Source organism: Crotalus tigris, unplaced genomic scaffold, assembly GCF_016545835.1.
Source record: "Crotalus tigris isolate CLP2741 ecotype Arizona unplaced genomic scaffold, ASM1654583v1 scf7180000024304.1987388, whole genome shotgun sequence".
Classification (NCBI taxonomy): domain Eukaryota; kingdom Metazoa; phylum Chordata; class Lepidosauria; order Squamata; family Viperidae; genus Crotalus; species Crotalus tigris.
Window position 1 is genome coordinate 1,201,914 of NW_024100476.1, and position 24,714 is coordinate 1,226,627.

At 42.5% G+C, this 24,714-nt stretch overlaps 2 protein-coding genes across 7 annotated transcripts in view; one reads left to right on the top strand and one right to left on the bottom strand.

Annotated features, from left to right (window-relative positions):
* MYPN (myopalladin) overlaps positions 1-18,424 on the bottom strand; it is a 97,784-nt gene extending 79,360 nt beyond the window's left edge. The window contains exons 1-2 of the mRNA XM_039324670.1: positions 18,346-18,424; positions 16,662-16,719 (exon numbers count right to left, since the gene is read on the bottom strand). The gene's annotated coding sequence lies outside the window, so the exon portion shown is untranslated. The remainder of the gene's footprint in view (positions 1-16,661; positions 16,720-18,345) is intronic.
* Positions 18,425-21,004: 2,580 nt separating this feature from the next.
* The window catches only part of HERC4 (HECT and RLD domain containing E3 ubiquitin protein ligase 4), a 47,340-nt gene continuing 43,630 nt past the window's right edge, over positions 21,005-24,714 (top strand). The window contains exon 1 of one of the 6 annotated variants that reach the window (XR_005554455.1): positions 21,005-21,179. The gene's annotated coding sequence lies outside the window, so the exon portion shown is untranslated. The other 5 variants (XM_039324626.1, XM_039324624.1, XM_039324622.1 and 2 more) reach the window with 5 other exon arrangements.

A 24,714-nucleotide genomic window follows, 5' to 3' on the forward strand; every position in this document is an offset into this window, starting at 1 on the left:
GACAAAAATATTCATTCAATGGAACAGTACTCATTTAAATAACAATTAATAGGCATGTAAGCATAATTACAATATAAAATGTTATTGTTACAAATGTTTTTTATTATGCATTTATCATATTATAGTGTATTCTGTATTATTGTTGCAACGAATAAAATGTTTCTTTTATTTACGATATTTTTTTCTTCAATTTATTTGTGTCCTCCTTTTCATTGTAAAAAAGTTGGTCACCTTATTTATCCAACAAACACGTTACATAAAGTCTGATGGCATCATATAATTATGATGCTGTGAAATGCATTGTATTTTATGTAACTGGCTAATACGATAACCCTATGATTTGCATTTCTCTGAAAAGGAAAAAGTAGGCTTCACATTTGCACTCTTCTTAGGAAGAAAAAGAGAGCTACATTTTCTATTTTATTAATTATACCATTTGACTCATATGCCATTCCTGGAACTAGGTGGAACATTCCAGTAATGATAAATGAAGTCACTTCTATTTTCAACATCTTTAGACAGTACCTGTGAATTTTATTTGGTGTCTCCGTATGCATGAATAAGAACATGTATTTAGTGGGGCCATAATGACAGGAATTTGGGACATTACTCAGCGAAATGAGTCTCTAAAAGTAAAAGTCTGGATTCCCATATTTTGGAGCAAAAGCTTTAGTATATTTTATTAAGGATGTAGAATACTCCTCACTAAATATTTTAGGTTCCCTGGAGTGTCCCATTTTTCTCCCAGAAACATTCTGATCCATTTCTCTGACAACATATAATGCTCTAGATCAGCGGTTCTCAACGTTTGTGTGACGGCGACCCCCGCCACACAAACGTTATGCACATGCGCGGCGGTGCGCGCATGGGGGGTGGGCCCCCACGCGCCACACGGCCGCCATGCGCCGCACGGAGGCGCGGTGCCGCCCCATGCGTGGCGCGGAGGTGCGGTGCCGCCCCCATGCGCGGTGCACATGCACGGCCCAGCCCCCGGAGGTGCGCCGCCGCCCCCATGTGCAGCGCGCATGCGCGGCCCCGCCCCCGGAGGGGGGAAAATGGCGGATCGCCGCCTTTGCCGACCCCCGAAAAATGGTCGATCGACCCCAAATGGGGTCGCGACCCATAGGTTGAGAACCGCTGCTCTAGATCATGTTTCTCAACCTTAGTCAATATGAGATATGTGGACTTCAACTCCCAGAATTCCCCAGCCAACAGGATGTTAGTTGTATGATAAAAAGAGAGAACGGAAAAAAAAGGAATAGTCACACAAATAGATGCATTATATTATTATATGTGATTATTTTTATTTCTTTGCTGTTGCTTTGAATGAAATCTTTCTGGCTTTCTGAGATTGATAACTTTTGGATGAAGAAGCTAGTAGCTGTGTAATTAATTATTGCTATTTTCTTTGAAATTAAAATGCCGTGGCTCTTTTGTTACTCTAACATGTTTTTAAAAATTTCTAATTGCTTGTTATGCTCCCTCTATTGTTCCCAATCATGTATTGCAACATGCAAAATAAGTTCTTTTAAGTTCCATAATGCAAAGCTCATAGAAAAAGCGTTGCTATTTTGCTTTTCATGATTTTAATGCTCACTAAAATTTAGTTTCCCCATTTCAGTATAGAGCTTTCTCAACTATGTACTGTATAAGACAGAAACATTTAAAAGACTGATAGGTATGGCTAGATAACATGGTAATATAATCTAAGTTTAAGATATAATGACATCAACTTATCAATTGTTGAAGAAACTAGAGCATCATTCTTGACTGATGTTATAAAATTGATAGCAGTACCAATAAAGGAGAATATTTGTAGCTCAGGGTTGAAATGAGAGGTCCTTGGTGCTCTCTGAGCTTGGTTGTTTTCTTTCAAATGTTTCATTACTCAGATAATATCATCAGAGCTAGTTAATATCACGGCATTGCCCTCTTTGATAGTAGTATGAAGTTAGGAAAGATGAGATTATAAAATTTAGCTTTCTCCTCTACTTATCACAAATCTTGAATTCTTATGGAAAATGAAAGGACTCTTACGAATTCCAGAGGGTTTAGCAGAGAGATTTATTGTGCAGGTTCAGAAGCAATAGCAACAAGCAATTCTGAACCCTGAGGGCGGGTTCAGACTTCAGTTTTATACATTCCTTTTCTCAGGAACAAAGAACTACACATTATGATACACATTGTATTAGATTAGGTTAGTTTCTCACGGGCATACAATGGAGAATTTGCTACATACATTGTATCCAAGTGCAATGCGCATTAGGTTAGTCACATACTACTAACACAGCACTATTTCAGTAATAATGCGGACACATCATTATTCTACTGATTTTTCATTATTCCACCTTAATATAATTCTTTCTTCAAGATTCTTCTAGATACAGTACTCATAGAGTTATTACTTAAAAGGCTACCATGTTGGGATATTGGCAATAGTCACCACCATGAGTTTTTTGGCTCATTTCCTTATTGATGTGTCTGCATGGTGTAGTTTTTTTTTTCTGTCTACTTCCTTAGCAGATTGGGGGGGGGGTATGTAAGAAAAAAGGTAGAACAAGGAATAGAAAAATATAGCTTAGAAATGATATTTGTATATACAGTATCTTCATTTAAATAAGCAACTTATCATTGACCTTCTTAGATGCTGCTTCCAGAAATCTTGCTAAGAGTTTCTCAAAGTTCTATGATCTCAGCAGTTCAATTTCCTCCACTCATCCATCTGGAATTCTCATATCCTTCTGCCAAGTGAATCATTTCTGAGCTTACATTGCAGTCATTTATATGCAGTGTGACCTCTATGAAAAAGTATGCTATAGAAATATTTAATTAGCTTATTAAAGAAAAGCTCCTTTGCTCGCTGAAGGTTGCTCTTGAGGAGTTTCCCAGATCAACTAAAAAGGGGTCAAACCAAGTTTCATATATCTCCTGGGACATGTTGCTTCTCATCTGTATCCAGTTCATAGACTTATCAAGGCAGATGTTTGTAGATATCATGTTATTGTTGTAATCCATAGTACCAGAGCCCAGGGAAGAAGACAATGGATACTTGGGTAGAGGTAAATATTTATCCATTCCCTTTTATTCTTTAGATTGACCTGTGAAGAATAGGCTAAAATCTATGACCCAAATGACCCCAGGTCACTTAGCACCATAGCCTGCTAAAACTTTGAATCCAAGGTGATCCATCCTGATCTATCACTCTGTAACTGATCTGCACAATCTGAGTCCCCCTGGCCAGTGAAAAATCTTAATTCCGTCCTTCAACTCCCTCCAGAAGTCACAACCAAATTGTAACTTCTAATGTGATAGAAGAATAAAATTATTTAATACAAGCAGAGTATTTCCTTTTGTTCTGCTCTGCCCTCCCACTTTGTCCTGGCCTTCTCTACTTTTTAAAGAATGTCCCCTGGCATATTACCCCAAAGCCAAGCATAGTTGTCATACTGGAAAATGTTACGTTCTCCTGCTTTATTGGGTCTCTTGCCAAGAGTATGAGCAGTATCTTTCCTTCTGTTGATACGGAAAGACAGTGAGGTCCCCCCTGACTCCTAGTGATGTCATGGATTTGACCATGAGGTTTTCTTGGCAGTAAAATAGAAGAGGATTGCCATTGTCAAGAGTAAGATAGGTGACCTTGACAGAAATACATTAAGAACAGGGGGCTAAAGCATTCTTTAGGCCCAGAATAACAAGCTAACTTTAGGAAGCACCTGAGGCAGGTGTCTCCCTAACTCCGTAATTATGAGAAGGCGGAGAAAATATAACTCATCAGACTTGCAAAATTTTGTTATTATAGCCTATCTCAATAAAATGAGTTTAAACATCCTTATGGAGTTGATTTCCTAGTCTGGTCTACCTACCTACTGTCTCTGCCATTTTATCAACATGCCTCAGATTTCTTGAGGTTTCCCAACTACTTTGACTAATATTTTGAGCAGCAGCCAGGTGCAGCCAGGTGCGGTTGGACACATTTCTCATACAAGTTTGTTACAAATGTTGGGAAATTTAAGACTGACTAACCTCTGTAATCTCACCTGCTAAATTAGGCCATTTTTCCAATATACATACAAACATGCATACATACTCTCATGTTGGCTTAGAAGCAATGTAACTGAGAGAGTAGCGCTAGTTAAACTAGCTTTGCAGGTAGGAGAGCTTATCAGTTATGCTATTGACTTCCTGGTTAATCTAGTACTGAAGGCCTGGTGCTTTAATCTTGGTCCAGTAAAAGCCTGGTTAGTGAAGGCTAGGTATTATGAACTATGCTTTAAGTTGCTTCATAAAAGCTTAAAGTGGGATATCCAACTTTGGCAATTTAAGACTGGTGGAAAATAGCTGGCTGGCTGGGGAATTCTGGGAGTTGATGTCTGCAAGCCTGAAAATTGCCAAGCTTGAACACTTCCGGCTTAAACAGAAGATTTCTGCAAAAATTCAGTAAGTCAATAACTTAGATGAGATAAATGGAAGCTTGCCAGCGGAAGCTAAACTATAAGAATCATATTTGATGCGTGCTGGAAACTAGAGAAGGCAGAAAGCATATAGAGGAGGCATTAGTTTAATGGAAAGATGTGGTCTGAAAAGAATTTTTTAGTGTTGCAAGGGATCTGTTACTAAGAGTAAGGTGACATATAGCTTACAGCAGTGATGGCGAACCTTTTAGAGACTAAGTGCCCAAAAACCGCCCCCTGCCCCCGCTCCGCCTCCCATCCTGCCTGCTCTGCCCCTGCCCACCCGTCCGCCCCTGCCCTGCCCACCCGCAGGCCCACGCACCGCCTCCATGGCCCACCGCAACAGATCGCCCAGGCAGCCCTGCAGCGTCATGGCAGCCACGCCCTCCACCCACACCCCGCAGCATCATCTGCACGCTATGGGGCGCGAGGGCGGAGTCTTGTCCCTGCTGCCTGGCTATGTCCTTGGCTGCACTGCTTGTGCAGGCCGCGCCCGGGGGGCGACTCTCCTCCAAGAGGGTTGTTGGTGATGAGGGGGCTGCAGGGGGAGGCAGGGCTGGGGCGACGGCGCACATACCCACAGAGAGGGCTCCGAGTGCCCCCTCTGGTACGTGTGCCATAGGTTTGCCACCACTGGCTTACAGCTATGGGCATAAATCCAGGCAGGATCTGAAGGTGAACAAAAGCTCATCATTAGCACACTAAAAACTCAATAAATGAGCAATTGAGAGATCATGCTGATCGTGCTAACAATATTCTGGAGAATATGTGAGTGCGTGCGCAACCAGCACACCCAAGAAGTGGTAAATAACCAATGAGTGAGATTGTCCTTCTAAATAAAAAAAAGGTATAAAAAGCTTGATTTAGTGATTTAGTGTTCCTATTTCCTTTTTTTTTTTTGCTGAAGTTTACTGTAAGCTAAGTAGCCCTTCTGCGCAGAAATAAAATGTTTGAATTCCACTTTCCCCAACTCCGCATGAATTGTTGGTTTCATCATGCCTAGTGAATGAACAATAAAGGAGGTTTGTTGCCATCAATACCACCTCAGACTGGGGCCAGACAAAGTTATTGGTAGAGAGAGGTGCTGCTCTGAATGCCTGCCTTGTTTTTTCCAGTATTGATATCTAAATTACATCTGTCCCATCATTAATATATACATAACAGTCATGGTAAAAATCACATAGCAGTCCCAGCAAGTGCAAGGCAGATCTATAAAGTGCTTGAAATAACCATACAGTGTCACTAGAGCCAGTTAATATTAGGCCTGTGCAGAGATTTGAAGGGCAAAATGAAAATCAGGGAAATGTAGGCAGGTGTATAGCATCTGATGACAACACCTTAAAGGAGCTGCAAGGCCAGACAAACCTAGACGACACTAATGCTTAAGCCAGGGGTCTTCAAACTTGGCCCTTTTATGACTTGTGGACTTCAACTCCCAGAATTCCTCAGCCAAACACGCTGGCTGAGGAATTCTGGGAGTTGAAGTCCACAAATCATAAAAGGGCCACGTTTGAAGATCCCTGGCTTAAGATGTTTCCAATAGGTTTCCAATACTGTATATACATTTTAAAATAGTTAAGCAGGGTTGTTACCTTATGCATACTTTTTTTTATGCCTAGCCTCACTGAAAGCTGTCCCTTTTGCATTCCATGTAATGTAATGTAATGTAATGTAATGTAATGTAATGTAATGTAATGTATATTAGAAAAAGACTGAGAATTGAAATACTGAGTTAAAAGTATGGTTTCCAGAACTGAGTGCGTGTTTATGTGCCATCAAATTGATTCTGTTAGTAACCACACAAACAGACTTTCTTCAAGAGATATGTGCACAGCCTGACCCTTCAGCTCTTCCTGAATAGTTCGCCCGTTGCTATTGTAATCAAGTCCATCCATCTTACTGCTGGTCTTCTTCTTCTTCTTCTTCTTCTTCTTCTTCTTCTTCTTCTTCTTCTTCTTCTTCTTCTTCTTCTTCTTCTTCTTCTTCTTCTTCTTCTTCTTCTTCTTCTTCTTCTTCTTCTTCTTCTTCTTCTTCTCTTCCTCTTTTCTCTTTCATCTTAGATGAGAGCTTAAATCTAAGTGAGCAAAATATAATTTCAGTCATTTGTGCCTCAAGTGAAAACTTTGGATTGATTTGTTTGTTGATCCATTTATTTGTTTCCTTGGCTATCTATGGTATTCTTACAGATCTTCTCCAACATCAACATTCAAAACCACCAGTACTCTTTTTACCCTACTTCTTCAAAGTCCAATTTTTATTTCTGTAGAGTGTCCCGACTCCCGGACAAAATCATTGCCTGCAAGTTGTATTCTTGAGAATCGTAATATATTTCCAAAAGTCTACCAACATTTTGCTTTGCAATGAATACCACAACCTATATCAATTCTTGTCTTGATGCCATTTTTCCACCAGAATCTATTGTTCTGTTTCTGGTTGTTGCGGTTGCTTCTATTCTTTCTTCATACCGTACTAAGATTGCCAGATATGGTCCTTGGTTAGTCCTAGGGTAACTGTGTGTGAGTGTGTGTCAAAAATATCCAGATTGGGCCTACAATTGTGTGCTCAAAATTCTGTCCCTTTTTATGTGCAACAAGCATGTTAAAAAGAGGCAGGGTTTCAATTGCATGGTTGTGGACTCAATCTTACCTTTTTTGACACACCATAGAAACTCCTGGTTGGTGTTACTGAGGGCAAACAAAACTAATTCAGAAGGAAGAAAAACCCTTTCAGCAGAACATTATATTCAAGCTTGAACTGATGATTTTGCTAGGGTTGACCGCCAGAAGGAGGTCCAAGGCTCCCTAGCCTGAAAGTGTCCCCCAAAGTGTTTCCCCAAATCAAAGCTGTGTGTATCTTTCTTTTCTTTGTTTTTCCTTTCTTCCTCTTCTCTTCCCAGAAGTCCTTTGAAGAAATGATCTTGTTGTGACAGAATCTTGCTCCATAGCAATATTAACCCTTTAAAAGATGCATACTTCTTTCATGAAATAAGACTGGAAAGTATATGTACAAGCTTGTAAAGTTAAGAAAGACTCCTGTTTGTGCCTTTTAATTAGCATCATGAATCAAATTGATTTCCTAATGTCTAAAGTATGGGCTGACTCACAGTCATTGAGCAAAACAAGGTAAGTCACTGCATTTAAAACATAGCCTCCTGTGATAAAGTGTGTGTTAATGTAACCATTTTAATACTGGTTAGCACATCAGTTCTCTAGAAAAAAAAAACTGTGAAACTATGAAAGTTCCTTTCCTCCCACTAATTTCTTTCATCCAACAAGGAAGAAATTAGAGTAAATTGGACTCCATAATCTTAGAATGAATCAAGGAAACAAACAAAGGGATGTTTGGGTAAGTCTTTGCAATTTTTTATGATTCTGCCAGAATTCTTTTTTTGTAAATACAGATTGCCATATTTAACATTATTTGCCACTTCCTGTTAATAGAAAAAATTGCTTTGAAAAAATAGTTCTGCTGTTTGATCAAGGTTTTGTTGTGTATGAAAAGTAGTAATAATTGAGAATAGTGCAAAAGAAAACTGAAGATACTAAGTGTTCTGTTCTGTGTTGGTAAGGCATTGAGGTGAGGCAGGAGTAACAACAGTTGCTTCTTTATTTAATCTCCAACAGAACAACACAAAATGGCATGGATCCCTTTTATACCCTTCTGCAGGGAGCAGCGTCAACCAATAAGTGCAACATATTTTTCCCGCCTTGCGCATGTGCAATAGGCTGGAGACAGCCTGTCTGGCCCGGGCAGCCTCGTGGTCTGCCCGGGACTCTCTGCAGCTTCCTGCACCTGCTGTGTCAATCACAGCCCAGGACATAACACCCCTCCCCTCTTAGTTCAAAACATAGCCCTTACTATTTTGCAATACTACAATCTAATACTTGTTCAATTCTTTTGAGATTGTTCTGATTTCTAAGGAACACTTAAGCCTGCCCACCTACTAACAGGAACTTTACATAGTCCTACAAATGCTTTGGTGGGCCTCTGACCCACTCTGATCTTCTTGGAGCGGTTGCATGTGTCTGGTCTACAAGCTCACCTGCCTGGCTCGCCAGACCGGGACTTTGATGCCCACTAGGTATAGGTGAGCCCACATCATGCTGACTGGCCAGATCCTGTAAACCCAGACCAGAGTTCCTTGGTGTGGTGGAATTCCCCAGGTCCACGACAGACCCCTCTTGGGAGCACTGTCCTGTAGGCACAAGGCCAGCAGACGGAGTGGCCTGAACAGCCGGTTGCGTGCAATGTCCCATGGACCCAGTGCTAGAGTCAGGAGCTGCCTCATTGGCAAAACCTCTATGTGCAGAGTGCAGACCCGTTTCCGCAGGAAAACTGAGATCCATGATCATGATCATGATCCTCCTCCCCCCCGAGAGCAGAGTCAGGAGTGGAAGGGTGACTGAGTAGTCTCCAGCGCAGCTGGTTAATGTGCCGACATAACACACGACCAACTTCCAGGGCCACTTCATAGGACAGTGGCCCCGTGACTTTGCAGACTACTGCTGTCACCCAGAGATGTCCAGGTCCATAGCTCCTTGCCCAAACCGGATTGCCCACCTGTAGTCTCCTAGGTGCCCACAGCTGTGACACCTGTGAAGCCACCCGGTCTGGGTGCAATCTGTACAGTTTGGTAATGAGACGGCGACCCCAGTGGAGTTCAGCTGGGCTTTTCCCATTAGCTGTGCAAGGTGTGGTGCATTGGCAAAGAAGAAAGTCAGCTAACCTGTGATGCCAGCTACCGTGAGTGAGCCGCTTCAAAGCGTCTTTGGTGGTGCGCACCATGTGCTCATCTTGGCCGCTGGAAGCCGGATGAATGGGTGCTGAAGTAGCATGGCGGATCATGTTGGCCTGTAGGAAAGCCTGAAACTCAGAAGAAGTGAATTGAGGGCCGTTGTCGGAGACAAGAACATCTGGGAGCCCATGGGAGGCAAAGATCCCCCTCAACACTTGGATGGTCCTGGCAGTCGTCGTAGTGGACACTGGAACGACGACTGGTTTGTCGTAGTGGACACTGGAATGACCTCTAGCCATTTAGAGTGACTGTCCACAACAATGAGGAAGAATTGCCCCTGAAAGGGGCCATTGTAGTCGATTTGAACCCTTGACCAAGGAGCATGTGTGTCCTCCCACCTGTGTACAGGAGCCTGTGGCATTTCAGGCCTAGATGTTGGCAAACGTGGCACCCCTGGACCTGGGTCTCAATCTCCTTATCCAGCCCAGGCCACCAGAGATAGCTGCGCGCAAGAGCCTTCATCCGGGTCCCTCATGCAGAGATTACAAGACTCTAGTTCTCAATGAGGTTGGGATCACTACCCTGCTACCCCACAGGACACAACTCTTAAAGGTGGATAGCTCATGCTTCCTTTTCCAGAAACTCTGGAAATTAGTGCCAGGACATGTGTCAGACCATCCTGACAGCATCCCTGTCAACACATGTGTTAGTGTGTGATCATTGGCTGTTTCTGCAGCCACATCTCTTGCATTGAGGGGAGACTCAGGCAAATCCTGTATAGCTAATATGTGGTTAGCTGGAGCAGGATCTGATTCTACAAGCTGTAGAGGCAACCTGCTAAGGCCATCTGCATGGTCCATTTCTTTGCCTGGTTTGTGAACCAGTGAGTAGTCATATGCAGAAAGGAAAATTGATCATCTCAACATTTTAGGAGAAATTATGTGTGGGGTTTGCTTGTTTGTTGTAAACAACCCCAGCAGTGGCTTATGGTCTGTAAAGACCGTGAAATGGCAACCATACAAAAAGTCATGGACCTTTTTTATGCCAGCCACTATGGCCAAGGCTTCTCTGTCTATCTGTGCATAATTACGCTCAGCATATGACAGAGTCCTTGTATAGTAAGCTACAGGGACTTGTATCCCATCAGCCTTGAGGTGACTTAAGACAGCCCCAATCCCATAAGGGGATGCATCACAGGCTATACATACTGACAACTGCTCATTGAAATGAGTGAGAACAGCATTTGAAGACAACAGTGCCTTGACTTCAGCAAAACCCCTTTCGTGGACTTGTGTCCACTTCCATGGAGCCTGTTTGTCCAAGAGCTGGTACAATGGCTCTGCCACTGCAGCCTTGTGAGGGAGGAAAGAATGATAGAAATTTAGAAGCCCAAGGAAGACTTGAAGCTCGCTCTTCGACTTGGGGCTTGGGGCCTGCTGAATCGCTTTGAGCTTAGATTCAGCAGGATGGGTGCCTTCTGCATCTATATGAAATCCAAGGAACTCAGTGGAAGTGACTCCAATTTTGCATTTGTCTTGCTTAAGCTTCAGCCCCACTTCACGGAAATGCAGCAAAATGGACTGAAACCTCTCAGCCAAGTTTTTGGGTGATTCCCCTGTGATGAGGACATCATCAAAATATGGGCAAACTCCCGGAATGTTATGGAGCATTCGCTCCATAATGCTTTGGAAAATGCCAGGGGCTATGTTAACCCCAAACTGCAGTCTTCTGACTTTGAAAGCTCCCCAGTGCATTATGATTGTCTGGGCCTCTGCCGTCGCCTCATCAACCAGTAGCTGTTGATAGGCCTGAGCCAAGTCAAGTTTGGCGAAAACTTAGCCTCCTTTAAGCGAGGCCAAAATGTGGCTCACCACAGGCACCATATAAGAGTGCTGTTATAATGCTTTGTTTAGCGTACATTTATAGTCAGCACAAATGCGGACTTCCCCGTTGGCCTTAAGTGGCGTTACTATGGGTGTTTCCCATGGACTGCTGTCTACAGGTTCCAAAATACCTTGCTGAAGCAATTTGTTCAGCTCAGCATTGATTTTTTCCTTCAACGCAAAGGGCACCCGACGAGGCTTAATTCTAATCGGGGCAATGGATGGGTCCAACCGCAATGCAATTGGAGGCCTCTTGTACAATCCTAGTTCTCGGGTAAACACATCAGCAAACTCCTTGCAAACTTCCACAAGGCCTGCCGTTTGCAAGCTGTGTAGCCCAGTCACTTGAATCCCAAGTGCCTCGAACCAATCGAGTCCAATTAGACTCGTGCGGTCGCCCTCAACCACAACAATGTCCAGGAACCCTTCGAATTTCCAATGCTGCACTCTGAGCATGGCCTCCCCCTTCACCCCGACTCGGGAATTCTGAAAATCTTTTAAGACTAGATTCGACGGCCTGAGTTTAACTCGCCGGCCGCTTCCTCAGCAGATTTGCTTGAAGGTGTCCTGGGATATGATTGACAGAGCTGAACCCATATCCAACTTCATTGTTAAGGGGACCCCTGCAATTTGATATCAATGTGCAGCTTTTTCTTCAATGGTCGGTGGGCCCCGGTTCTCAAAACACTCCTATGGGACATGCAAAAACCCACCCTATTCTAGCTGGGGACCCTGATACCTTTCTGAGGCAATTCTTCCGATGGACGGTCTTTCTTGCGACCTAAACAGACGGCGGCTATGTGGCCTTGCTGGCCACAGGCCTGGCAAATAGCAGAGTGAAATCTGCAATCGGAGCACTTCTGCTGTCCTCCACATCCGAAACACTGAGGGAATGGATCTGCCTTGTCAATTCTCTCTTGGAGCCTTCTCTCTGCTGGCTGCTCAGACGGTCGACCTCATTTTCAGAATCTGATTCCGCTGCCTCTCGAGCAACCTCTTGATGGATAGCGCCCAAACCCATAGGGTGCTTGGAAAGCCGCAAGGCCTTGACTGCTCCTCCCGCGTCTTCATTGGCCGTAATTTCCCTTAGTGCATCCTGGAAGGAAACGTTTTCCTTTGCAAAAAACTTTTGTTGCAGCTCACGGCTCCTCAAACCACAAACTAGACGATCTCAAAGTCTTTCCTCCAGGTCTTTGAACTCACAGGGCCTAGCAGCTTGTCGCAGTGCAGCAATAAAGTCCACAGCAGACTCTCCTGGACGTTGGTCCCGCTGTTCAAATGTGTGACACCATGCAATCACCATAGCTTCGGTTCAAAATGCTCCCTTAGCATTTTCTTCAGCTCAGTATAAGTGATGGATTCCAGAGGTGCTGGGGCAACTAGATTTTCGGCAATATCAAATGTCTCTTGCCCACAGATACACAGTAACGTTGCGGCTTTGAGCCCATTTTCCTGAACTTGGTTTACTCGAAAGTAGTTTTCTACTCTGGCCATGTATGAGCTCCAATGTTCAGGGTGAGCTGTATCAAATTCGGACAAATGCCCTATCTTAGACATCGTTACTTCTTGGCGGCCTCGTCAATGCCTCATGCTGCTCCGGCTTGTGAAGGGGTTCCAGGATGAATCTTGCCGAGCTCTCCTTCAGCGTCTTCGTACTGGCAGGCAGAGTCGTATGAGTTTGGAACATCACACTTCCAAGCGCTTCGGGCCTTCCGTGGTGAGTCAGCCTATTTTCTTTTGTTGTTTTCTTGCAGCACAATCCCACCTTCGTCTCCAATGTTCTGTTCTGAGCGTTGGTAAGGCATTGAGATGAGGCAGGAATAACAACAGTTGCTTCTTTATTTAATCTCCAACAGAAAAACACAAAATGACGTGGTTCCCTTTTATACCATTCTGCAGGGAGCAGCGCCAACCAATATATGCAACGTATTTTTCCCGCCCTGCGCATGCGCAATAGGCTGGAGACAGCCTGTCTGGCCCCGGGCAGCCTCGTGGTCTGCCTGGGACTCTCTGCAGCTTCCTGCACCTGCTGTGTCAATCACAGCCCAGGACATAACACTAAGACCTAACACCTCTCACAATTAGGTTCAAATTCATCATTATTCTATGTTGACTATGGGCATTATTTTATGAATGTAAGTTCTTCTGAGAAAATATTTTTAAATATTTAGCAAAATATTTATATGCTCCTCTTGGGGATGGGGGAAAAACTATTGAGTTTATTATTTTAAACTGGAAGATGTTCAACTATTCCCATTGTAGTATTTATATTACAAGAAAAAAATAGGAAGTATTTTACTTTGTTAGACTGCCAGTTTTGAGCTCGTACGATGTCTTTCTATTGTTAGTTACCCCTGGTGACAGTTGCATGCATTCAGATCTTTCATGTGGCTGAATACTTCTTTTGATTTCTTTTATAAAGAACCAGGTGGTGGCCAATAGTTCTTTTGTTCAGATTATTTCTTCTTACACTATAATCTGTTGGGAGGAGTTTACACCGAAAAAGCACTGCATGTGAAAGATACAGCAGAAGTTTCCCTTTGTATTCTTCGTTGGGAAAAATGCAGCACTAATGAACCGAATAAGGAAAATTTCCATTTTTTTCTTCATTGCTATTGTCTTCTGCTATTGTGCATTAATAGAACTTGAGATTATTGTTAGCTAACTCAACCAAGGGCGCATCCTTACAAAGGATATGCCGGCTTTCTCCAATCTGGGCTCTCCAGACATGGGAACTACAAATCCCAGGATACTAGAGAATAATAATTTGGGGGCAATTGGAATATATGGTGCTAAATATTACCTTAAAGAAAGGCTTTTTATTCATTTCACCAGCTATGGGTTTGGGATCATTAAGCTTTATAGTGTAGATATTGATGCCCGCGAGAATACAAAAAAAAATCAATTTGCATCTAAAACTATAACTGTGTGGTTAGTTACTGAAGGAAACCAGAGGATGGTGGAAAAGGACTCCATTTCCCCATCCCTGATCCGTATTTCCTAAAAGACCACCAAAATACAGTTGCAAGACTCAATTCTAGGAAAAGCTGTGAAATTGTTTATGATTCACTTAGAATTTTTGGGAGCATTCTTAAAACTTTGTCATTTGCTTCTGCAGGCCTCACAAACATCTCAGTGCTGGTTAATAATTTTACCATGTGTCCTTTCATAATTCTTTCAGTGTGAGCTTTCTGCTGAACATTACGGCTCACGAAATAACCTAGCATCTTTTTCAACACTGATAGCGCAATTAAACATACTCTTCTTGTGCATGGATCTTTGCCTTAGGACCCCATCCCACCCCCAGTTTAATTTCTTACAAAATAAAATGCTTTTGAGAAGAAAGCATACAATTGCCCTGCTACCAGGAATATTAATAAGGAAGGTTATTATGAAGTTATGTCAATGCATTTTAAGATGTAGATGCTGTAAGTGATAAGAGTTTTGATAGTTGCCAAAAGTATCTCCTTTTTCTAAGTTTTCATACAATTTTCACGGTCTGCTCGGGCTATCCATTTGCTAGTGCTGTTCATTTGTGATGCAGAAATATTTATATTATTCAGAACATTATAGGATACATTCTACCTTAGAAACATCTTCTGTTTGATTGCCTACCACTTTTGAGCACATATGAGACCTTTTTATTGATAATGTAATGTATTGATAACTCAGACCTATTTTGTTGTTCATAGAATATAAATGCCCATGAAGTGTCTAGGCCAGATCATCTGACACATCTTACTATTACATGAAGACAGATCTGTGCTTTACAATATGAGAGAAGATCCAAACCCCTTTCAGGAAACATATTCAGATTAGATGTCCCTTCCATGCTTTAAAAAGTATGCAGATCAAAAATGCATGAATGTTTTTTTAATGGGTGATTCGGAATCCTGGAGATTTCAAGATTTCAGATTATCGATAGTAGTGGGGAACTAATGGTGTGGAATACTCATGAGGTCCAACACAAGCGAACTGTAACCCATCTTTCTTCCTATAATGCTATTACTCTCCCCTTCCAAATTATCCTGATCCTGCAACTTTCTTCACTAATAGGCTCACACTCTTGATTATTAACAATCATTAACAAGCTATTTGAAGTGTGGTTAAGTCAACAAAAGGATGCATAAGAATCTGTTCCCCCAACATAATTGGGCTCCCAACAGCCCATTGAAACAACAATGCATGTTTCAGAATATAATTGGAAGACTTGGGCAAATGGAATTTTGAAAACACAGAAGTGGAGAGTGGAACTAGTGTACATGTGCTTTCTTGTCTTCTGTTCCATTTGTTTAGAAACAATTGCCAGGAAAAGATTTGAGATTTTGTTTTTAGGCAAGATATATTCAAAGAAAATGAATATCTGTTCTTGCACTTAAGTAAGCTGAGGCAGAAATCCCACTCCTCATATATATATATACCTAGGTAACTTGGGACTGAAATACAACAGAAATCCCATTTCTCTGATGAGAATGAAGAAAAAACAAGCAGGCATGCTGGTATCCAAGCTTTTGGTTGCCTTTGAAACCATGTGGTTTTTAAAGATATAGACTGTTACCTTCTATCAAGTCAATAAGTCAATTTTGAGGTGTTTAAGGGTTGCAGCCAAGACTGTGAGGTGGTCACATTTAGCTCTGGGACCCAAGACTTGTTACGCATGCTCAGCGTCAAGGACAAAATCTAGAAGAATTCCAGCAGTATAATTATGCTCAATGTCTGTATACTGTCAATCCATAAGTATGACTGCCACACTATAAAGATGGCATTCATCCTATCAAATAAGGACATTTCTTCCTTTTCAATATTTTTTGAAACTTTTGAAATATTTACTTATGTCTATTTTCTTTTCTATTAGCTATTTTCAAAGCTGCTAGCAGCAGAAGTAAAACACTATCATAAAGTCAATAAAATCTCATAACTGAAATCTGGCTAAATGAGACATAGAAATGGTCTCAATTCCAAGTTCAGGTGCAGGTGTCCTTCACAGATGACCATAATGGAGCCTGCTCAAAATTGCTGTAAGTTGTGACAGTCTTAAAGTGGGTCACCCATGTGATCAATCCAATTTATGACCCTTTTGCAGCAATCATTAAATGAATGCTGCAGTTGTTAAGTGAACTCATTGTTCTCTATGGAACTTCCCCCCCCCCCAAAAAAAAACCTGGAAGTAAATGCTAGTTTTTAGCAAAAGCATCTAAAACATGGTCATGTGACTGCAGGACACTGCAAACAGCCATAAATGAGGGCTGGTTGACAGGCACCCAAAATGCGGTCATGAGGGGCAACCATTGGAATTTTGGAACCAGGTTGTAAATACTTTTTGAGCAGGGCCTGTCATAACTTCAAATGGTTGCTAAGCAACTCTAGGAGCCACTGTGGATTACCTTTATATTACAAGCCAGCTGAAGATTCAGAAGTGGTACTTAGACTTGGGCTTAAGTCACCCAAAAACCCACTGGGTGATTTTGGCCAATCAGATAACATTAACACAACCCCTGAAAAATATGGTATTTTGTATTATTGCACATTCAACAGACACTTGCTATTCTGCTACTTCCTTTCAAAGAGGTAGAAAAATGTATAAGCACTCACCGGTTTTCCGCTGTTAGTCAAGTGATAAACAAGATGTTGGATTAGTTAACACTCCATACTGGATTTGGAGACACAAAATGCATACAAAAAGTGAATTCTGTTTATTTTGATAATGGTTATAATTTCATTACTTCAAATGTATGAATGAGCTTCCTAGACTATTAATTATATTCACATGATGAAAAAATACAATTTTCTATAAAATTAGCATTTATAAACCAAGCAGGAAAATGCTGGTTCCTCGATGAACTTCAGAATAATATGATACAGAACTCAAATAATATTATGTACCTGGGAAGAACTTGTGATATATTACTTTGGTTGATGACTCTGAGTTAAAGGATGTCCTTTCTTCCATTATAGCTTTAACGCTTAAAAAAAATAATTTAGGTGGCTAGACTCTGCTTCATTATCCAGCTGTTCAGCTGCTGTCTTGTTCTAGTTTTCCTGACACTGTTGTCTCCTACAACAACACACTGATGTTGAGAATTGTTGTCTGTTAACCCTGGAGATGTAAAATTAGGGATGGTAGCCCTACGCATATCCTCTCACCATTTTATAAACCAATAGTCATCTGATTTTTCCCTCCACCTCCATATAAAAGTATTTTTTCCTTCTATCAGAGATTCCCTAACCTACTTCCATCTGCTGGATGGCCGTTTGTCCGGAATGGTATAGGGTCACCTGCCTAAGCAGAGGGTTGGACTGCAAGACTTCCAAGGTCTACTATTCTACAATCTTCACTGTCATCGAAACAGTCCCCTCATCCTACATTTGACTCTCAAGAAATTTTCAGTAGAGAAGATGGCACGGGGGGGGGGAAACATATAAAAAAGAATTATCTGTAAAAAAGAAAGGACAAGTTCTAGGTTTTACCTAACTGAGCCTTTGTTCAAATAGCGACATTTGAGCAATTGCTGGTCTTTAAAGAAACTGAGCACATGCAAATAGTTTTCCAAATTATCCCAAATTCTTCATGGGCACCCTATGGGGAGAGGGAACAAGCATGACATACATTTAAATCTATCAAATAAAAACAGCGCCTTTAGAACAAAGATCCGTTTCATCTTTCTATCCCTGCTGTTAAAAGACCACAGGGGGAAAAAAAAATTTGATTCCCAGCCCAGTGCTCACAAGATATGCAGAATTACTATGTGGATCATCTCCGAACAATGACAGCATTGCCTGGGAATAATTGACTCATATTGCAGCCCAATTCATTCGAAGGGAACCGGGTTGAGGGAAACAGGGTTAAAAGTAAGAACAGAATTGTGAGGTTAGTTGAGGATACTCAATTAATAATTAAGTGGTCTGTCAAATTCTTAATTGTAGCCTTAATTGATTGGCTACCTAAACCAACTTAATTTTTCCGTCTTTGTTTTTTGATGAAATTATTTCCTTCTTTTTGTATCGTGTGTTCTTGCCCACCATGGGCACAACACTGTTAGCTTTGGACCACTTGTCTACCCATTACAGCAAATCTGAGACTTCCATCTCCCCTTTTTTCTGTGATGCCTTTCCCCAGCCTTCCCTACTGATTTCCAGCCCCAAAGACCCTTCCCCTGTGCTTCTGCTGTCACCAGAAGAGCTTCCCTTTTACTCCTTGCCAGATCACTGCAGCACACTGCAGCTTACACCTACATGGTAATTTCTGGAAATCTGAACAGAAGCCAGCTGAGCTCACCGTGAAGTGGCGGGACCTGCTTGCGCCTGTGCCTGTCCCAGATCTTTCCTCCACGCTGCCTCTTCGCAATCCTCTCGGCAAGCTGCAGTCTTGACAAACTACTAAGGAGGCTAATTTTAGGTTACTTCATCACAGGAAAGATAAGGCGTCCTTTCCAAATCAGTGGTATTGCCACTGTTGTTTGCCAGAGTGAAGCAGACCAGGGGCCCCACCTTGCTTGGCCACTGGGCGGTGCTTGACAGTTCATAGAAATACACCTAGGCCAGGGGTAGGCAACCTTGGCTCTTTTATGACTCGTGGACTTCAACTCCCAGAATTCCAGAGCCAGCTATGCTGGCTCAGGAATTCTGGGAGTTGAAGTCCACGAGTCATAAAAGAGCCAAGGTTGCCTACTCCTGGCCTAAGCCTATAGGACTTGTACCTGCCCTAGAGGAAAATGGGTGAGGAAATAAGGGGACGTCTTTTGTCCTCATAGAGACTTCAAGGCCCAGTTTCATAACTAGAGACTTCAAGGCCTTACTTTCATAACTCGATGACCATCATTTGATCCTCCTTCAGGGGTGTCCTCACAGTATGGTCAAACATTCAAGATGGGGTTCATGACAGTGGGATTAGCCACACCTTTGTGACCACCATATTCTCCCATTTGACCGTACCCCCCAGATGTTCCTGCTATGGTTTTTATGCATTACAGGAAGTCAACTTGCAACCATTTGTTTAATGGCTCTTCAGCAGTTACAACGGGACTGAAAAAAGTAACTTAGCTCTGTTTTTCACATTTGTAGCATCCCTGTGATCACCTGATCAAAAGTTGGATGCTTGACAATGGGTCAATTTATGGCAGTGTCCCGGGGTCTTGTGATCACCTTTTGTGATAATCAAATTGAATAGGGAAGCCAGATTCACTTAACAACCATGTTACTAACTTAATAACTACTGCAATTCATTTAATGACTGTGGCAAGAAAGGTCATGAAATGGGGCAAAACTCACTTATCAACTGTCTTGCTTAGCAACATAAATGTTGGGCTCCATTGTGGTCGTAAGTCGAGAACTACCTGTATAAACCATGCCTGTGCTCTGTCTCTATATTTGTGTGTGTGTGTGTGTGTGTGTATGTATATATATATATATATATATTATATACGTGTGTGTGTGTGTATGCAGATCTTGGTGTATTTGGGTCTTTTCCCGTGTAAAATTGAGAGTATCTTGGCAACGTTTCGACGAGGTCCCACTCATCATCTTCAGCTTCATGCTTGTGCGAGCAAAGTGTGATCAGAGCTACCATCTCCCTATATATACTGGTGGGGGTGTGTGGAGTGCTGGCTTAGTTGTTGTAGGTAGATTGGTTGGCTGTGTAGGAGCCATTGTTTGTTGGATTGTTTGGCTGTTTCATAACATCCTGAGTAGTTGAGGTGCTGGCTAAGTGCCCATTAGTCTTTTGTATTGTAATGACCTGGGTAATGGGTTGTGTGATGACATCCTAAGATCTAGTGTAGTGATATCCTGAGTTCTGTGTTGACCATCCTGGGTGGTTGGCTGTGTTGTAACATCCTGAGTTTTGGCGTTATAGCCTCCTGAATTCTGTGATGTGATGTCCAGGGCTGAAGGCTGTGAAGTAACATACCAGACTTTGGTTTGGCTCCAGGTTTGTGGTCTAGCTCTATGTTCATAGCGTGTGTCCATTTGCTTTGTGTGGGGGTTGGAGGGAGATGCAGCAGCTGGTGATATCATCATCGTTTGGCTTCTGGATGGTGGTTGCATTTCCTCTGAGGGATGGGTTTGGTGAGGGTGAATGGTGTGTTCTGTGGTCCAGTGTTCTGGACCACAGAACACTGGACCAGTGTTCAGTTTTCGTGGCTAGGACTTATTTGTTGATTAGGGCTAGTTTCCAGATGTCTGGTAGGCGGGAGGTATCGTCATGTTTATTCATGTTGTGGGGGTGTTTTTCTATTTCGATGGCAAAACATCGCCAAGATACTCTCAATCTTACATGGGAAAATACCCGAATACACCAAGACCTGCACCAAGGGTGTAAGCAGATTTCTCGTTAGCCTGTATTCAGCCAGGGAAAGGAACTCATTAGGCAAAAGGTATTAAGTGCATTGAATGTTACCCAAACACCTTTCCCTGATGCACACTTAAAAGGAGATTTTAGGATACTTTATGCTGGTCCAAATGATTCCCACCCAGTTTAAGGGATTTGAAGACTATGATCATACTTCAGTGAAAATCAAAGTTGTTCTGACTATTATGATGCCCTCCAGTGAGCCTCCATATCCAATACACAGGAGTAGGATTATAATAGGTAGGTTGATCATTGGAAGGGAACATTTCTTCAAAATCATGCCTGTAGCTTACAAAATGCAGCCTTTCTCAAACTTGGTCACCTTAAATTGGCTGGCTGGAGAATTCTGGGAGTTAAAATCCACACAGTTTAGATCAGGGGTCTTCAAACTTGGCCTTTTTATGACTTGTGGACTTCAACTCCCAAAATTCCTCAGCCAGCAGAGCCAGGCCCGCAGGGGCTACCCCGGTCCTCAGTTCAACAGGTCCGGCCAGGATTGCCCGGCAGAAGCGGGAAGAGACAGCGCCCCACGCCGCCCTCCACCGCCTCTCCCTCGGGCGAGCTAGGAAGGGCGGCCTGCCCCGTGCAGCGCCTCCCGTCCTATCGGGGCCCTCCGCGAATGGGAAGGGCGCTTGCGCGTTACGCGCGCCGTGTCGGCGCTTCTGGGCCTGTTTCCCGCCCGTTCTGCCGCATTTGTAAGCCCGGCCGGAAGGCAGCCTCGCCGCGGTCACTCCCGAGAAAGGGAGGGACGCGTAGCGGCCGCGGTGAGTCCAGCCCGGGCGGGGTGCTTCCCGGCGCGGAGAGGCGAGGAGGCCGCTAGGGAAGGCGCGGGTGGAGCCGGGACTGGCCGGAGAGGCGGTTTGGGAGGACGGTTCGGCGGGGCGTCTCTCCTCCTTCTGGGGGCTCGGAGTGGCAATCCGGGGAGAGCTCATCGCCGGCTGCTCCCCTCCTTCCACCCCGCGGGTAGGCCTTCTGGGGAGAGCGCAGGCCGAGCCGGGACTTCAGGCAGCTCGACTCGTTTCCCCCTTTTATTTAAGAGGGGAAGGAAAGAAGCCCCCTTCCTAAGATTTTGCAGGCCCCGTTGGACCCGCAGACCGCAGAGAGGGCAGGAGGGTGGGCGAAGAGGGGAGCCAGGAAAGGTTAAAACCTGGCTCCCCCCTCCCTCCAATTAAAATTAAGAGGAGAAGGCTGTGGGTTGCTCCTAGCCGTACCCCAAATTGAAAACTAGCAGCCTCCAGTCGCTGGAGAAGGCGTATGCTCGTCTCGTTTATCTTCTCATGGACATGTTTTTCCCACAGGCTTCTGTTTGGCTGCTGGGAAAAACGAGGGATTTGAACGGACGGGCCTTTTCTTTCATTGAAAACTGCCCTGCTTGTGATCGTCTCCCTCCCAATTGGCCCAAGAGGCAGCCTTGACTTGTTTATGGGCAAATTCCTGCCTGCTTTTTGTTTTCCTTCCACAAGTAAAATGGCTGCAGAGGGTTGGGGGGTTGTTTTTTTTTTGGGGGGGGGAGTGAAAGCTGAAGAAAAAGTGTAAAGTATCATTGAGGGGCCAGTATCCCATAAAGATATAAAAACCTGTTGTTTGATAAATCATGTAACCCAACTTTTTTTTTTTTATTCAGAAGTAGGTCACATTGCTTTCAGCAAAGCTTGCTTTTAAATAAGGGATTGGATTGCAGTTCCATCTATGCTTGTTCTCTTGCATTTATTTCATTAACACCTGAAACGTTTGCTGGGGACCTGTGTTGTTGTGAAAGATATGAAACGTGCTGTCTAATATTTCTTCTTGCACTGGCATTCTTCAAAGTATACAGAACTGTTTTGTATATCATATTACTCAAATAATCCCCATTTCCAAGTCCTATTATGCTTGAAAACTTACTTGCACAAAAGTGCATATAGTTGTATAATCTCAGACCTCACTTATCTAATGCTCTTTTTATGACAGAGCTTTCCATTAATATGAAATAATTGAAATCATAGAAATATCCCATCAAAGTATTTTTCTTTCTACGTAGCTGTTTAATATATTAAATATTAATATATTGTTCAGAGTGGCTACTGAAATGAGTTTGGTATAATAAGGTTAGGATCTGTAAATTCAGACAGGAAGATCAAGTATGCTTTAGGTCTTGACTTTTTTTGTATTACTATTCACTGCTTAATTACAGAGTGTATATAAATCAAAAGAAAATGCAGAAGTCCTTAGAAAAGTTAATGTTGAGAATAGCTCTTTTAGATATGTGCCAGTGTTAGGAACATTTAAACATATACATGTTGACTCCATAGTCAGAAAATGCTCACTATAATATTTTTCTGATTTTGTGGCAATGAAACCCAAAGCTGCTACCATTAAGTTTATAGTTGCTCCTAATAATCATATCAGCACACCCAGAGATCTATTTTCTTCAGTAGATACTATTTTTCTGTGTCAAGAACACTAATATATATCACCCATATTTATATGGATGATCAGTTAAATAGCACAATGACACATTTACATGAGTAATGAGAACTATTACTCATGTAAGGACAGTGTTAATTGATGAAATATGCAGAGTAAGACTTGGGAATGTTGAACAGAAGCTGAAGGTTGTTTGAGGTAGACAAGGAACAAGGAGCAGTAATTTCAAAATAAAGAACATTATGACTTTTAAAGTAGACAGAATCTGCCTCTTTGCTGGTTTTATCCCAAAGCTGGCAGTTATTTGTTGACTCTCTTAGGTACACTTTTGCTTCCCAAATTGCCTCCACTTACCAAGAATATATTGATGCTTTAAAAAAGAAAAAGAAAACATGTAAAATTGTTGTGTAATAATAAACTTAAAACATCAATACATATATTTTTAAAAGGTGATAGAATCAAGATGTTTTCATTTTAATTTTGATCTTACATAATGATGGAGATTACAATATTCCTGTTCATCTTGAGTAAAGTAGTTATGTTATACATGTTGCAATAATGATTCATACCACTGTATGCTTCTGGAAAGCTCTAGGTTTATGCAGAAGATCTTTTCAGAATTCTTAGGTGGACGAATGAAATAAATCTGTAATCCCTGGAAATGGAATAGAACTGTTATCAGATTTATTCTACCTATTACTATTATTGTTGCTAAGAGATTTTTGTAAATGTTTGGCAAAGGCAAATATGTATAGTGCATTCATAGAGTTTAATTCAGTGAGGGCCTTTGTTTTCAGCAGGACTTATTCTTGGATATATATTTTATACTGCATATCCTAACAAAGTTTTAACTGTTCAAAACTTTTTAGGAGAGAGCATATTCTTTCTGGTACATAGATACAATTTTTTTTTTAAAGTGACTATTTTCTACACCAGTGTTTCTCAACTTTAGCAATTTTAAGATGTGTTGCCTTCAGTTACCAGAATCCTGGGAGTTAATATCAACATATCTTTGAAGGGTTCTGTAACTGGAACAAAAAAAAAATTGTTTAGCCTAACTATTGTTATCTTATTGTTATCTTGCTGTCAGGACAACTTTTATGCAAGTGTGGGAAACATATGTGGATGGGATGTACTGAAGGAGGGAATAAGGGAGTGTACAGGAATGATTGATGTCTTCCTTATGTTGTGATGGTTCTGTTGTCTGATTTTCATTGGCTAATAAGGTTATAAAGCAATGCTACTTACTTTCTGAGGCAGGGGTCCCCAAACTGGGCCACGGCCCACTACCAGGCTGCGGCCGCTTGGCCACCAGGCCACGTGAAGGGATGGCCAGTGCACTCACCTCCCCGCTCACCCTAGTGCCACCCTGAGCATCCCGCCGGTGCTAGCGCCACCCCGCTCCGAGCGCCCCACCAGCGCTAGCGCCACCCTGAGCATCCTGCCAGCACTAGCATTGCCTCACCCCCGAGCGTCCCACTGGCACTAGTGCTGCTCATAGCGTCCTGCAGCCCCATTTGCATATGCACTCGCATGTGGCCGTTTGCATGAGCTCATGTGCGGCCCATTTGCACACATGCATGTACCTGCCTCCCTTTCTGGGCTGCCAAATCAAAACAGAGACCTCTGTTCTAAGGCACTTCTGGACATAACTCTGCCAGTGTTCCAGATTGTTTGCCACCCAGCTACTTTATTTGATCAATTAAAGCACTGTTTCCTCAAGAAGCCTCTGTTTGAGTTGTCTGATTAGACTTTTAATGATATTTCAAATTTAAGTAAGGGCCAGGGACCTTACATCTTAAAATTGCTAAGGTTGAGAAATAATGTTCTACACCAAGGGTCTTCAAACTTGGCCCTTTTATTCTGGGAGTTGAAGTCCACAAGTCGTAAAAG